The sequence below is a fragment of the Carettochelys insculpta genome, chromosome 12 (genome assembly GCF_033958435.1).
Source record: "Carettochelys insculpta isolate YL-2023 chromosome 12, ASM3395843v1, whole genome shotgun sequence".
Classification (NCBI taxonomy): domain Eukaryota; kingdom Metazoa; phylum Chordata; order Testudines; family Carettochelyidae; genus Carettochelys; species Carettochelys insculpta.
In genome coordinates this window covers 33,769,908-33,783,807 of record NC_134148.1, presented here as the reverse complement: position 1 = coordinate 33,783,807, position 13,900 = coordinate 33,769,908, and the positions used below count along the sequence as shown (strand labels likewise).

At 41.6% G+C, this 13,900-nt stretch overlaps 1 protein-coding gene across 16 annotated transcripts in view; it reads right to left on the bottom strand.

The window, feature by feature from the left end:
- Positions 1–13,900, bottom strand: part of CHD2 (chromodomain helicase DNA binding protein 2) — a 101,288-nt gene that overhangs the window by 66,275 nt on the left and 21,113 nt on the right. The gene's annotated exons all lie outside the window — the stretch shown is intronic.

Genomic DNA, 13,900 nt, shown 5'->3' with positions numbered 1-13,900 from the left:
AAAAACAGCTATCAGGGAATATTTCAAAACCTGGATGAATAGAAATGACTAACTTCTCTAATGTTTAAAGGTGAGCTCACTTAAATCTGTTTTATCTACTTCAGTTTGGCTTGAAAAGTTGGAGGAAAATTAAATTTATGCCTTCTTCCCCTCTTTCTCCTGTTCTGTTCTGGAACTGGAAAAACAAGACATGTCATTTCATCACCAGTCTCTCCAACACCCCCATGGCTTGTGGGTCAATGCTCCCTGTAAGCTGAGTGCTTATGCAGCCACCCAGGAGAGATTCAGGTGCCAACCAGCTGATCAGCAGAACACCCACATTGTGTTTTTATTGGTGGTACACATCAGCATGTCTTGGTGCATACAATAAAATTTATTCTGCACAGAAATGGGGGAGGGAAATATAGGGAGCACTACTTGTGTCCCCAGTTCTATTCCATACAAAGCACAACTCTTGCTCAGGTAATTTTACCTGCCTGCCCTCAAAATGTCACACCTTCGTGAATCCTTCCATTTTTCAGGCTTCTTGTCCTCACCACCTTTCAAGCACTCCCCTTTCTTTGCCTTTGCCTATTTATTGTCTCAGCTGTTTTCAAATTCCCCCCTCCCCCGACTCGTGTGTCCACTTCTCTTACAGCCTTTGCGTCCTGTCTCAGAATGCCCTCCCTGAATTCATCCCTTTTCCTCTTTCACTTGAACACACCCCACTCTAGACCCCGCCAATTAGCAATTAGGACTGGTTGAAATTTTTCCGCTGAACTAGTTTTTTTGTGGGGAAAGTGGGTTTTCAGTAAGACAAATCTTTTTCAAGAAAAAGTACCTGCAAACCCAAACACTCAGAAATTGAAGTATTTGCATTTGGAAATGCTAACAAAGTGCCTTGTGGGAGCTGTCATTCAGTTGCTGCATGCCCCCATTCTCTACCAGCCAAGCTCCTCGTCTGCCCTGCATTTCCTGCAAACGCACAGGGGCAAAGGACTTCCCTGGTGAATCGCCCCTCATCACGAAGCAGGAACAAACAGGTGCACCACAGGAAATGCCTGGTCAGCTGGGCAACGCAGCCCAGAGAGGAGAATGGAAGCCTGAGGCTCACCCGGACAGCGGAAGCATTTCCACATAAACCTTTCAATGTTTGGCAAAATATTTTTGATATTCAAATTCCCACTGAAAATCAAAATGTGGGGGGAGAAATTACATTTTCAAACAGGTCCACTAGCACTGGCTATGAGAAGGTAAAACACAGTAGTGGCTGGGTTGAGATGCAGGTGGCACAGTCGGCATTTACTTAAAAATACCTTATCCCTCCCTGCAGTTCTTTCTCGATCAAGGTTCTGACCTATTCTGGGGCAGAGGCCACATCTATCACATTATGAGTAATATCACTGTGCAAATAAGGATTAAAAATAGCAAAAGCTCAAAATTGCCCTGTCTTTACAAAGAAGACTTGGCAATAACCGTTTGTAGATGTGTATATTTATATATCTACACCTGCTAAAAATATTGCAGCTGAGTATCTCATATTTCTTCATTTTCTAAGACTGTGGCAAGCAGTTCCCTTTTTAAACCGCCCAGCCCAAAACTGTTAGTGAAACAAAGGGTATGGGCTTGTCCATAACCACCTTTATGTTCACATTTCAATGCAATATTTTAAAAATATCATTAAAAGTACTAGAATTCCACAAAGTGGATCCTACCTCAGACAATATCAGGAAGCAAATACATGCCAGCCACTCAGGTTCACAGCATAAGCAAGCTTGTCCATATGCAGAGCTGTACATATTTGGAGATTGAAGTCCCTCTATTAAAAGTATTTTTGAGAGATTATTTCTGGACTCTAAAAATAGGCATCACCCATCTGTGACCAAATTGAGATTTGGCTCACCAACTTCTCCTATTGCACTTTTCTTGCATGATTTGATCGGCTGAAGTTAAATGAATGTTAACATCTAAATCATCATGACTGGGCATCTAAAGTAGCACTCAGTGAAATGAACTTGGCAGTTCACATTTCTCAGAAAAAGTGTTTCATGTGCACTGCAGACTCAGACAACGGCTCTGGTTAGGCTTCGTTCATATTTTGCACACAGTCTTTGCAATTTTAGAGAACAACATAGCACCCTGAGTAACACTGCTGTGTTACTGGCCTACTATGACCTTGCCCATGACTTCCTATCAGAGGTACTGCAGAACAGAAATGAGAGAAAAGAATGCTTCTCCATTAGACAAGCTGGAGGAAGTATATGAAAAGTTTTCAAAACAAGTACAATGATTTTGAGTCGGATAAAAAGAGCAACATTGTGGATTTATTTGAGGATGGAATTATGCTGTCATAACTTGGTACAGGTTTAACCTCTCTGGTCTGGCACCTTGAGGACCAATCAACGATCAATGCCAAACCCTTTGCCAGACCATGGCAGGTCAACATTGTCCAGCAGCATTCTCATCCCTTCCACTGCTTACTGGGCTCTTAGACATACAGGGGTAAATTAGAGTCAAATAACAGCTCAGAACACTGAGAACCAGGACTAGTGGCTGTAAATGACTTTATGGGATCATGACAAACTTGGCTATTCCCATGGTAAGTGGTCGTTTAGTTGACTAAATCATGCTGGACTGCATATGTTGCTGGATGACAGTGTGCCGGGCTACAGAAATTCAGCCTGTACTTCACTTCTATTAGAGACAAGATGGTCCAATAAAATCTCACACAACATCTGTTGGTGAGAATTACAACACCCAACCGAGCACTTCTTCACGCCTGAGCATCCAAAGCTTTGCTCAACAGAAACTGGCACTATGAAAAAAGTTCTCTCACTTGTCTCTGTAATATCCTGAGACAGATGTGGCTACAACTCCATTGGTACTTCCGTATCTTCTGACACGCTTGAACTTTTCTTTTTCTTGCTTACCCTCTCTGCAGTTTTGCCAACTAAGCTGCCGCTAGAACATTTTTTTACCCTAACAAGTAGATCTGCATGAAAGTAAAAAAGGTTTATTTTCAGTATATACACAAGGAAGTCAAATTAAGGCTCCCCATGCAACCATAGTTCTAGCACTTACTAACTTCTGAGTGGTTGACTTAACCACTTTTGGCATGTTAGTTCCTAGGGTTTATAAAAAATGGCTTAACACAGCTATTTGGTAGACTAGCAAAACACTGAGCATTAGGATACCTGGGTTCTTTCTATTCCCGATTCTGGAGAAATGTGGCCCAGTTATTACAGACAGCAAAGCCAAGCATACGTATGGGGCACACAGAGCATGAAAGGTGACGTGGGAAAGTGCGCAAGACTTGGAATTACCTCAATTAGATATAAGGTTTTATTCCCATCCTGACATGACTTTATACAAAAGCTGAGGTATCATCCCATCTATAAGTAAGGCCACTAAGCTAGGGTGTGACTCCTTGCTCAGTAACAACGGTTGTGAAAAGGGAGAAAGGAATGGTGCAGCTCCTCCTCCTCACTTTAAGTGCCTCATTTTATGTTCGCTCTAGTTCTGCACCTAGGAGCATATTTATTGCTGACAAACCTGGGGGAAGACTGGAAAGGAGTGTGGAAGGAAGCAGCTGGAACATTCATGGTATAAATGGAGCCTTCAGTGGTTTTAAGGTGCAAGCCTCTATAGAGCATGTAGAAAACATTACTTCCAGAGGCTAATTGGAATCCACATCGCAGAGGAGTACCCATGTTAGTCTGTAGCTTCTTTTTAAGCTAGCCTTACCCATGAAAGCTCATTACCTAATAAATAAATGTTAGGTCTTTAAGGTGCTGCAGGACTGCTTTGTTTTTTTTTTGTTGAACAAACATGGATGTTTATGGGCAAAACAAAAAGGCACCTCTATGACCCCATTCTGTCATTGACAAATATCCAGTACCTTGTCCAAAGGATGGAGGATCTAACATTCTTTCAAGGACAACACATTTAAAAAAAAGCGATCTATTTTGCCCAAATTCATTTTCAGCAAATGCAATATGATTTCTGCTGAAACTCCCAGAAAAAAGATCATCATGAAATATAGACCAAGTACTGAAAACTTCTAACCGAACGGTTACTTGGCAAATTTATAAAGCATCTGAAAACTACAGGCTGTGGAACAACTAAGAAACAGTAGACTTCAGTACAAGCTCCAATATCCAGTACCAATAAGATTATAAATTACTGCCCAATTTTATGTTTGTACCACACCCAGAATAGGGTCTCTTTAGTGCTCTTAGAATACAATAAGAACTGTACAGTAAATCCCCAAGTAACATGGGGTTGTGTTGCTGTAAACCCTGCATAAAACTCAAATTTTTGCCCAAGTCAAGAGGAGCTTGTAGGAGCCAGGAGACTGACCAGCCCACCACAGATGGTCAGTTTCCTGGCTTCCAGAGTAGCAGAGAGCTGGGAACTAGGGGGCAGTTTGGGTCCAGTCTCCCTGCTGCTTGCAGGACTCTGGAAACCGACTAGCTCATGACTGGTCAGTTTCCTGGGTCCTGACAGAGCAAGGGATACTGGAACCAGGTTGCCCCTTGGTTTCCAGCTCCCTACCCCTTGCAGGAACTGAGAAGCCGACCAGACTTGAGCTTCCAGTTTCCTGGGTCCTGCAAGCAGGGGCGAGAGGGGAACCAGGCAGCAGCCTTATCTGGGGCTCTTGCTGAGGGGCTGTGCTGGGAGCCCGGCTGCTTCCCAGTAGCAGGGTGACTGGGGGACCACAACCTCCCAGCCAGCTGCCAGCTGTGAGGCTGTCAAGTCTTCCCACCCCCTGGCCAGGGACCCCACGAATGGCTCTGCCAGCTGGGCACTACCCAGCCAGCTTCCAGCCCTGTGACTACAGGGTCTCCCCCCGCCCCACTTCTCTCTTGTATAAACAGTAGATAGGTGCATGCATGGTTGAAACTTTGTAATTCTGTTCAGACCCATGTGTCACTAAAGGCCTAATTTCACTTGCGGTAATTTTATTACTTGTGACGGCATGTTAGAACAACTTTGCAGAGCTTCCATTTCAAAAAATGTATCCATTACCTTGGCAAATGAAATATTTGATATAGGGATCATCAAGACAACAAGGAGAGCCATATAATTTTTTGGGCCTGAACAGAGGTCCATTTTAAGACATGTTAATTGGCTTTAGCTCAGGGATATTTATTCTTTGGCTTCCTTTATAAAAATGTACTATCGTTTCAATGTTATAGGCCCAGTTTTAGAGACCGCCATGAAAAGCAGCATTTGCACTACACTCGCTGTTTCTGCCCCATCTCTTCATTATTTTACACTGATAAATAGCTTTATCTTTGATATAAGTGGTATGAAAATCCTGTAGATTGCAGCAAATCCCGATCTCTAAAAGGGAGTGGAGTTTTGTGCTACACAACAGTTGCGTATGTCATCACTACCAAATTTTGGTACTAAGAACTGCTTTTTGGTGACAAAACAGTGAGTGTTGACAGTGCAATGAAACTGGGTTCGTAAAAACAGTTTTGGTGACACAACACTTCCACCCCACAAGAGACACTTTTTTGTTTTCCCCTCCCTTTATAGTCAAAGCCAGCACAGACTCTGCTGCTTGTTGACAAAACTGTCTTCTACCAGTACCTTGCAATGCTGATGGCTCAGTGTTTTTACCTCTGCTTCCCTGCAGGCATGCACCACTCCTTTTGAAGTTGTCGGTCTGGCTAGTATCTGACAAGTGAGGGTACATCTACACCTACCAGAATATTGACCCTGAAAGAGTCAATCTTGCAGGGTTCGATTTAGTGTACTTAGTGGGGATGCACTAAATTGAACCATCAGGGCTCTAAAGCTGGTCCTGATACTATTCCTCACTGTCACGAGGAGTAAGGGAGGTAGACAGGAAATTTGCTGCCATCAACCTCTCTGTGTGTGGATGGCCAAAAAAATCTAGGATACAACAAGGCCAGCTATACACGTTGTAGGTGAATTACATATCTTAGATTGGCTTTTCAGCCTGCTGCAAGCCTGGCCTGAGTGAGCTGTTTCTTTTGGGAAGCAAAGAATACATCCTTGAAATGCAACTCTTCTGCCTTGCATGAGGATAAGGGGCAGGAAGATTCCTACAGCAAAGGGGACAGATTGCTATGCTGCTTAAATACTGCTCAGCAGGGACAGCTCACAGAGCCACTCATGCCCCTCCAGTAGCTGAAGATGCTGTGGGAGAACTGGGAGGGAATCCCAAGAGACACGCGGATCAGCTCTGTATTCCCACAACACTGCACAGCAGGATACAGCCCCACAGTATATTGCTTACTTTTGATGATGGTGCCCCAAATGTAGACAGGATCTGCAAACATAAGGGAGCAACTGTGAACATCTGGTACAACATGAGGCTCAGGCGCAAAGGAAGAATGGAAAAACGGTCACATGCGCCCCCAAAGGTGGGAAGGGCTACCCAACAGCTGGGGAGGGGACACAAGTAGAGGGCCAGCCCCTGGCCCTCTCTCTCAGCAAGATTAGGGGAAGTGCAGCAGAAGGGGTCCACGTGCCACCCCTCCACCACGCTAAGTAGCACCCCAGGGGACAGTGCAGCAAGGTGGCCCAAACTCACCCTACCTTCTGGCCAGGCTGCACCACTTCTGGGGAGCATATGGGGATTCCCACCCCTCCCCCAGAGTAGCTCAGCCAGAGAGCAGTGTGAACTGCAGCCACCTTGCTGCACTTTTCCCTCCACTGCTGCTGAGTGTGGTGGAGGGTGGCACGCAGACCCCGTCTACTGAGAGTTGCCACCTGTGCTGCCCTGGCTGGAGAAGCAGCAAGGTGGGGTGGGGATGGGCAGGGCAAGAGGATGCAGGGGTATTTGGTCAGAATTCCTCCCCTCTACCCAAACACACACCATCCTCATGGCACCTCTGCTGAACACGCTCAAGAGAGATTTTTGTTTTGACAACTTTTGGATGCTGATAAAAGCTGTGAACCCAGGTCTACTGCTAATATCCGGAGCACATGAATGCTGCACGTTGGCACTTTTGCCAACAAAATACTTCCAACATCCTCAAACTGTTTTGACAAAGCAGTATTCACACCTGCCAATGGCAAAACTTGTCATGAGGAAGGTGAAGGGAACAGTTTAGCACCCATTCACAACAACATTTTCTCCATCAATTTCAAGTGTAGACATCCCCTTAGATTTAGTACATCCTCAGAGGTGTAGCCACATCAGTCTGTAACTTCACTAACAAGCAGTCCTGTGGCACCTTAGGCTGTGTCTACACTAGCAAGTTCTTTTGGAAAATTCAGCCGTTTATCCAAAGAACACACACAAAATGCGCTCTTTCGATCTGAAATTGAAAGAACAAGGCTGCTCTTCTGGTCCCAGATCAGGAAGAATGCCTTCTTTTGAAAGCTTTAAAAAAAAAAAAAAAAAAAAAAAAAAAAAAAAGGTTGTAGATGTGCCATGGACACTTTTCAAAAGACCAGTCCTCATAGAACCAGATTTTTCGAAGAGAAGATTGTGGGGTTTTTTATTTTTAAATCAGCTTGTGTAGGTGGACATTTTCTTTTGAAGTAATTTAATTTGGAAGAGATCTTCTGGAAGACCTTTTTGAAAGATCGCTGTGGTATAGACATAACCAAGCAAATCTGCTAAGCTCTAAAGCTGTGAGCTTGTGTGGTTATTCAGATTTAGAGACAGCAGCATCAGCTTCATTCAACAGTTCTCCAAATAAATATTTGTGGAATTTGGGTTAATCAGTTGCCTTAAAACATGGAGAACAGAACTCAATTACTTACTGAGATCCATGTGCCAGAAGTTGGAAGTGCCTGAAATGGAGAATATTTAGTAGGGGGTTTCAGAAAGAAAGCGGAGATCGCACCTTCTCCATTAATGTCGTAGGAATTTCAAAGTACTAAAATGTTGTTTATGAACAGCAGCATATAACCCTAGTTGAGACTACCTTAGAGTTCCCACTTGGCACCTGCTGCTGAGAACCTTATAACACTTCAGACAGCACGAGACAGCCACCTCTCCAAATACAGTAATGATGAAAGGAGATCTGAAAAGGCAGCAGAGTCACAGTTAAGTGGGACTCTCACAGAACATATAAACATCCAACTATTTTTTACAAACTCCAGTATTAGTCATTACAGTGTATGAATACTGGGAATTAATCTTTCCATGCCTAAAGTTAAATAAATAAAAACAAAGCTTCCCTTTTACAACACTAAAAAATTAAAAGAATTCCTCTGCTGATACATATATAAATAGTTTGGGGTGGGGTGGGGTGGATTGGGTTAGGGGGACAGCAAGTAACAAACTGTTCAAAATCACTGCAGGAAAGTACCTGGAACTTGGCAAAACACTCCACGCTTGACTATCCCAGAGGCAGAAGGATGAATGAGTGGGTATCCTGTTACCATTTCAAGCGGCCTGCATAGAAGAGGCCAGATGCATTGAAGGAACAGAGTGGATTGAAACTGGTCTGGGGCTTGAGGAGTCAGTTTCTAGGAGCTGGTCTACACTGGGAACTTTTATTGGAACAGCTCCCTCTCTCAGCAGGGTAAAAAATCCACTCTCTGAGACATAGCTAAGCAGACTGAACCCCTGGTGTACACTGTGCGAGGTCAATGAAAGACTTCTAGCACCCTAAGTACTCCCTCCCTAGGTAATCCTTAATGTAGGCCAGAAGTAACATCAATCCCACATATGCATTTCTAGCCACACCATTCACATAGCTAGAATCAATACTGGAGGATTAACTTTCTTCCCTGGTGTATGTTGTGCCTCTTTGGGCTCGCATTGACATTCTTACTCCACACGTCAGTATGGAGTACCAGAATCGAAAGCCGAGCCCAGAGAAATTGGTGCTGCCTTGTCTTCACACACAATGCAAAAAATCAATCCCTGGCAGATCAATCATAGTGCACTGACCCCCTGGTAAGTATAAGCATACCCTCAGAGAAGTGAAAAACCCACACAAATAGTCTCAAAGGTGTACCCAAGTTAGTCTGTAGCTTCAGAAAACAATACGCAGTCCTGTAGCACCCCAGAGACTAAACAAACGTATTAGGTCAAGAGCATTCATGGCTAAGACCCACTTTCTCAGATGGAGATTAAAAAAAAAAAAAAAAAAACAACCTTCCACATTTACACTGAAGTACTATAGTGATGTGCCCATACGACTGTTTAAATGCAGACGTACCTTGCTCTGAACACCTTCCCCTCTCCCCCCCCAAAAAAAATTAATGCAGAGCCTTACTAGAGGATTTAAAATGTAGGGGGTGCAAAAGACAGTACAGGTCTTCAGCGCAGCTAGTATGGCTCCAGGCACTTGGGTCAGCCTACCTCAGGTATAAAAAGCAGCAATGAAATGAAACACTGTGGTGTCACTTGCTGCTGCACTTGCCCTGTATGCTTTAAAGACTTCTGGGAGCATATCCCATGGGGCCGTGAGCTTCAGTAAGATACACTTCTCTATGACTCTTTCCCAGCAAACTGTGGGAAAACTTGCAGAAGTGGGAAACTGAAGGAAGGCAGTGTCTTTGGCACTGGAGAATGATCCGCACTTGATTTAGAGCACTGCAAAATGGTCAGAAAAACAAGTAAAGCAGAACCCAGGCTCTAAAGATAAACCTAGAGGTGTGAAAGCTAGCCTGGCTTGAGAGCATTACTAAACTCAAGCAAGAAGTTTTATATATGGATTGAAGAAGGTCTAGGTCACCATCAATGTAAGAGCTTCAACAACTCTGCACTGAAGACACTTAGGGCTTCACTTGAAACTACAGCAGCATACCTCCAGCGCTGCAAGTGTGCAAATACAGCAGTTCAGCGTAGATATTAGCTATGCTACTTGAGGATTTCTCCTGTTAGGTGAATCACTGCTTTCTGAAAAGTGGACTCTCATCAATCTACCACGGGTTTACAAGGGAACTTATATCGGCTTCATACATTGTAGAGTTACGTTTTTCACGCCCCTGACCTGAGCAACACAGCTGGGCTAATCTAATTTTCTAATGTAAATGAGACCTCAAGATGGCTGTGATGCATATGCAAATCCATAACCCTACAGAAAAATAAAAAAGGCAGTCAAGTAGCACTTTAAAAAGACTAACAAAATAATTTATTAGGTGATGAGCTTTCGTGGGACAGACCCACTTTTTCAGACCATAGCCATACCAGGACAGACTCAATACTTAAGGTGGAGAGAATACTGAGTCTGTTCTGGTCTGGCTATGGTCTGAAGAAGTGGGTCTGTCCCACGAAAGCTCATCTAAAATTATTTTTAGTCTTTAAAGTGCTACTTGACTACTTTTTTGTTTTGATAGTATATAGACTAGCACAGCTTTCTCTGTTACTAACCTACAGAAAAATGCCTTCTATTTTTGACTTCTGTTACACAAAATAATCACGGTAACATGGTTAGAGAACACCTAGTATTTGATTATTGTAAAAAGTCAGTTTTTACTGAAAGTTAAACAGTTCAGAAGTATTTAAAACTGTTTCTAAGTTAGTTACTTTACAAGTGGTTAAACATGTTCTATTATACTCATTGCTGTTCCAGCCATCCTCAGAAATAGAACTGTACTTTAAAATGTCTGAATCATGTATTTGTAATGAGTTTGTTACAAAATACAAATGAGTCATCCCTTTGTTTCATGCAGATCACATCATAATACAACCACACCAACTCCCATGCACATTATTCTCTGCCATTGGACTAACATGGATTGCTTAACAGTGTTTTGTTTTTCTTTCATTGGGGGGAAAACAGGAAGGGAGGAGTTGAGAATGGGGGAAAATAGTAAACAAAAATTTTCAAATTACAAGTCAGCAGGAGATTAAAAGGTTAAATAAAACCTTGGCAGGTCTGTGGAGAACCACATCATGTTTGTAACTGCAGAACCTATACAAAACACACTCAAAACCAGTTAGATTGTAAACTAGCAAAGCAGAAAAAGGAACACGTAACAAAACTTTTTTTTTAAAAAACATATTTGGCATACAAGCGTGCAGCATTGTGGGTCTTTAAGTGTAAAAAATATTACCAGGTTAAAAAAAAAAATCTAAAACATCCATGTAGCAAGTTGGGAAATGGGGCTTCATCCATTAAAGAATTGTAAAGTTATTTAAAAAAATCCAGCTGCTGGAGGAATACAAAGCGGCTAAAGGGTATTCCAAGGTTTTTTTTTTAATTCTAAAATAATTAATTTTCTGTTACCTATGTTTGATAATGAACTATTAAACATGTTCATTATGTCCATGCAAGAAAACCGATTGTAGATGTACTGCATGCGCTCGCCCTCTCCCAGCCATTAGAATGAATGCTGTGCCTCCAAACGCTGTTTTTTTTCCCTGCTGGCTGAGCAGGCAGTAGCTCTCTTGCCAGGAGTGGGAGAGGCTCTAACGAACAAGCTTACTCTGACATCACCAGAAGGCAGAGCTCTGCTTCTTCCACAGAGGCGCCAGAGTGTTGATCCTCCCTGTTACCAAGGGAGCTAAGAGCCAATCAGATTCCACAGCAAAAAAACAAGATGGCCTTTGAACTCCCCACCAGCAACTTCCTGCTGTTTTCAGAGTACACACAGTGCAATGCAGTATGTCTGTCAGCTATGCGGCACAAAGGAACAGCCATTTTGTGACTGAACTGGACCTGCACCAAAATGCCAAGCATTTAATCATTTTCTTTCCTTCCCTGAGTGACAGTTTCCTTTCTGAGCCCTAACAAGATCAGAAATACTATCTGGTTTCATCAGAAATTACAGGTATTAATTTTTGTCTCATTTTGTTTTCCCCCAGAAAAAAAATCCTCTTTTATATGAAACTACTTCATAAAATGGCTGCCACAAAATGAATGTGTTCTGTTCCACAATGTCAGCTGCATTCTGCAGTTCAGTTCTACATAATAAGCCATTTGCCACAGGGATGACAATTACAGCTCTAAAATTTCTAAACTCTCACTGGAAAGCAGGTCTAAATCCATTTCAGACAGCTAATATTTTCAAATTTTATTTTATAAGCACAAAGTGCAGGTTAGAGGCAAGTACAACTGTTTGTACTGATTCTGCATCTGTTATCATAAAAATATAAACTATGTCTATTTTATTATGGTTCGGGATGCCAGAAATTAACTGCAATAAAGAGATTCCAAGGGATTTAAGCAGAAGTTGGATCAGTATTACATGTGTTTATTTATACTATTGCAAATTATTGCCATTGATCCAAAATGATCCTAGATTTACAAAAATGCATTTATTTTACCTTAATTTTTATTTCAGATACCCGTATTAGGTTACACTAAAAATGTACTGTGTAACTGTTACACTTCACACCTGCCTTTTTAAAAAAAGCATAAGAAAAGGCAGAAAAAATATTTAACACTACCAACATTTTGTTCCATTAAAAATTGAGTTTGACAGCATCCCAATTTTACTCCTCCATGAAAAAAGTTAAATTAAATGAGAACTGTTAGGTCAGAAACCTTGACAATCAGGTTACTGTCCATATATTGAAATACAGGAAGAACAGGTGTTTCTATTCATGCAAAAGGTCCCAAGAAAAGTCTATATATGTACTAAATTTGTAAGAGTTAAACTAACATTTCCACTCAGGAATTACTTGCTTCAAGTCGGTTCTCACGAGGAGTTTGTGTTTGTTCAGTGTAAATTCCCCCGCCCCGGCTGGAAATGCAGGAATCACAATTCCAGTCATATTCCCCAATCATTATACTAATACACTCTACCAAAAACTCTCACACGTCTATTCCCTCATCTTTATTGTGCTTCTCATATCCTCAGAGGCATCAGTCACTCACATCCACCTTACCCATCCATTTCCATTACTGTAGCCTTCAATCCAGATATGACTGTAATATGACTTCATATTTACCTAATGAGTATATGGTAATCCAAAATTGTGAAAGGGGAGTCAAGTCAGAAACATGATCTGTGCTGGCATCAATGTATTTCAGGGTAACAGGAAAGCAGGCTAAAGGTTTTACTTCCTAGAAATCATTTCCCCCCATATCCGAAAGTCAATGTCAAGAAGTAAAAAGTATTTTAGACATTCACCTGACTCTCAGCCCAGAAAATAATTCTCATTTATAAATATGCTCTGTTCAACTGCTCTCACACTCCAGGTGAGTAGGTAATATAGCAGCAAACTCATTCTGATGAAGCACAGTAAAGGGGAAGAAAAATGTATTTTTTTATTTAATACAACGAAGAAACACATGGCTTTCTAGACACATGATCTTTGCTACAAAAGAGCAAAATTACACGTGATCCTATGCAAATAGTATACCTTTGGGACAACAAAAAACCCCCACAACGGTTGTGTGGCTATGTTATTCAACTTATTAACCCATTATGCCCACTCATTAGATTTCATTTAAAATTTGGGATAATGCTCCTAAAATGTCTTTAATCTGATTGCCAGAACATTCATATTTGCAGTTGCTTTTACTACTGATAACTCACATTTTTCAGTGACATTTAGGTTAAAAAGCAAACCAACTTTCTTGACAAAATCAGGACTTTTGCAAGCGCATTACAAGCACAACTACAAGAGCATAAAGGTACTAAAGTTGAAATACATCAAACATTTTTAAAAATACAAGTCCTTGCATGTGCCGTATGTGATATCTGGTATCTTCCCACACCAATAACAATGCACATTTTACATGAAATACAGCTTACCTATTTCTATTGTAATACCATTTATTACACTGCAATTTATTAACGTTCCTGAATAGTAAGGACAATTAAGCGTTAAAAGGTTATCACAAAATAGTGTGGTCAAATGAGTTTCTACCACAATATTGCAAATTCATTTCATGTTCAAGAACACGTAAAATTTTTGGACGAACAATTGTCTTCATGCATCTGCTAAACTTACATACGCACATATGATACCAAAGAGTTTTAGAATTCATTTTATTGACAATTACTTAAAAGATGCACAGGGAAA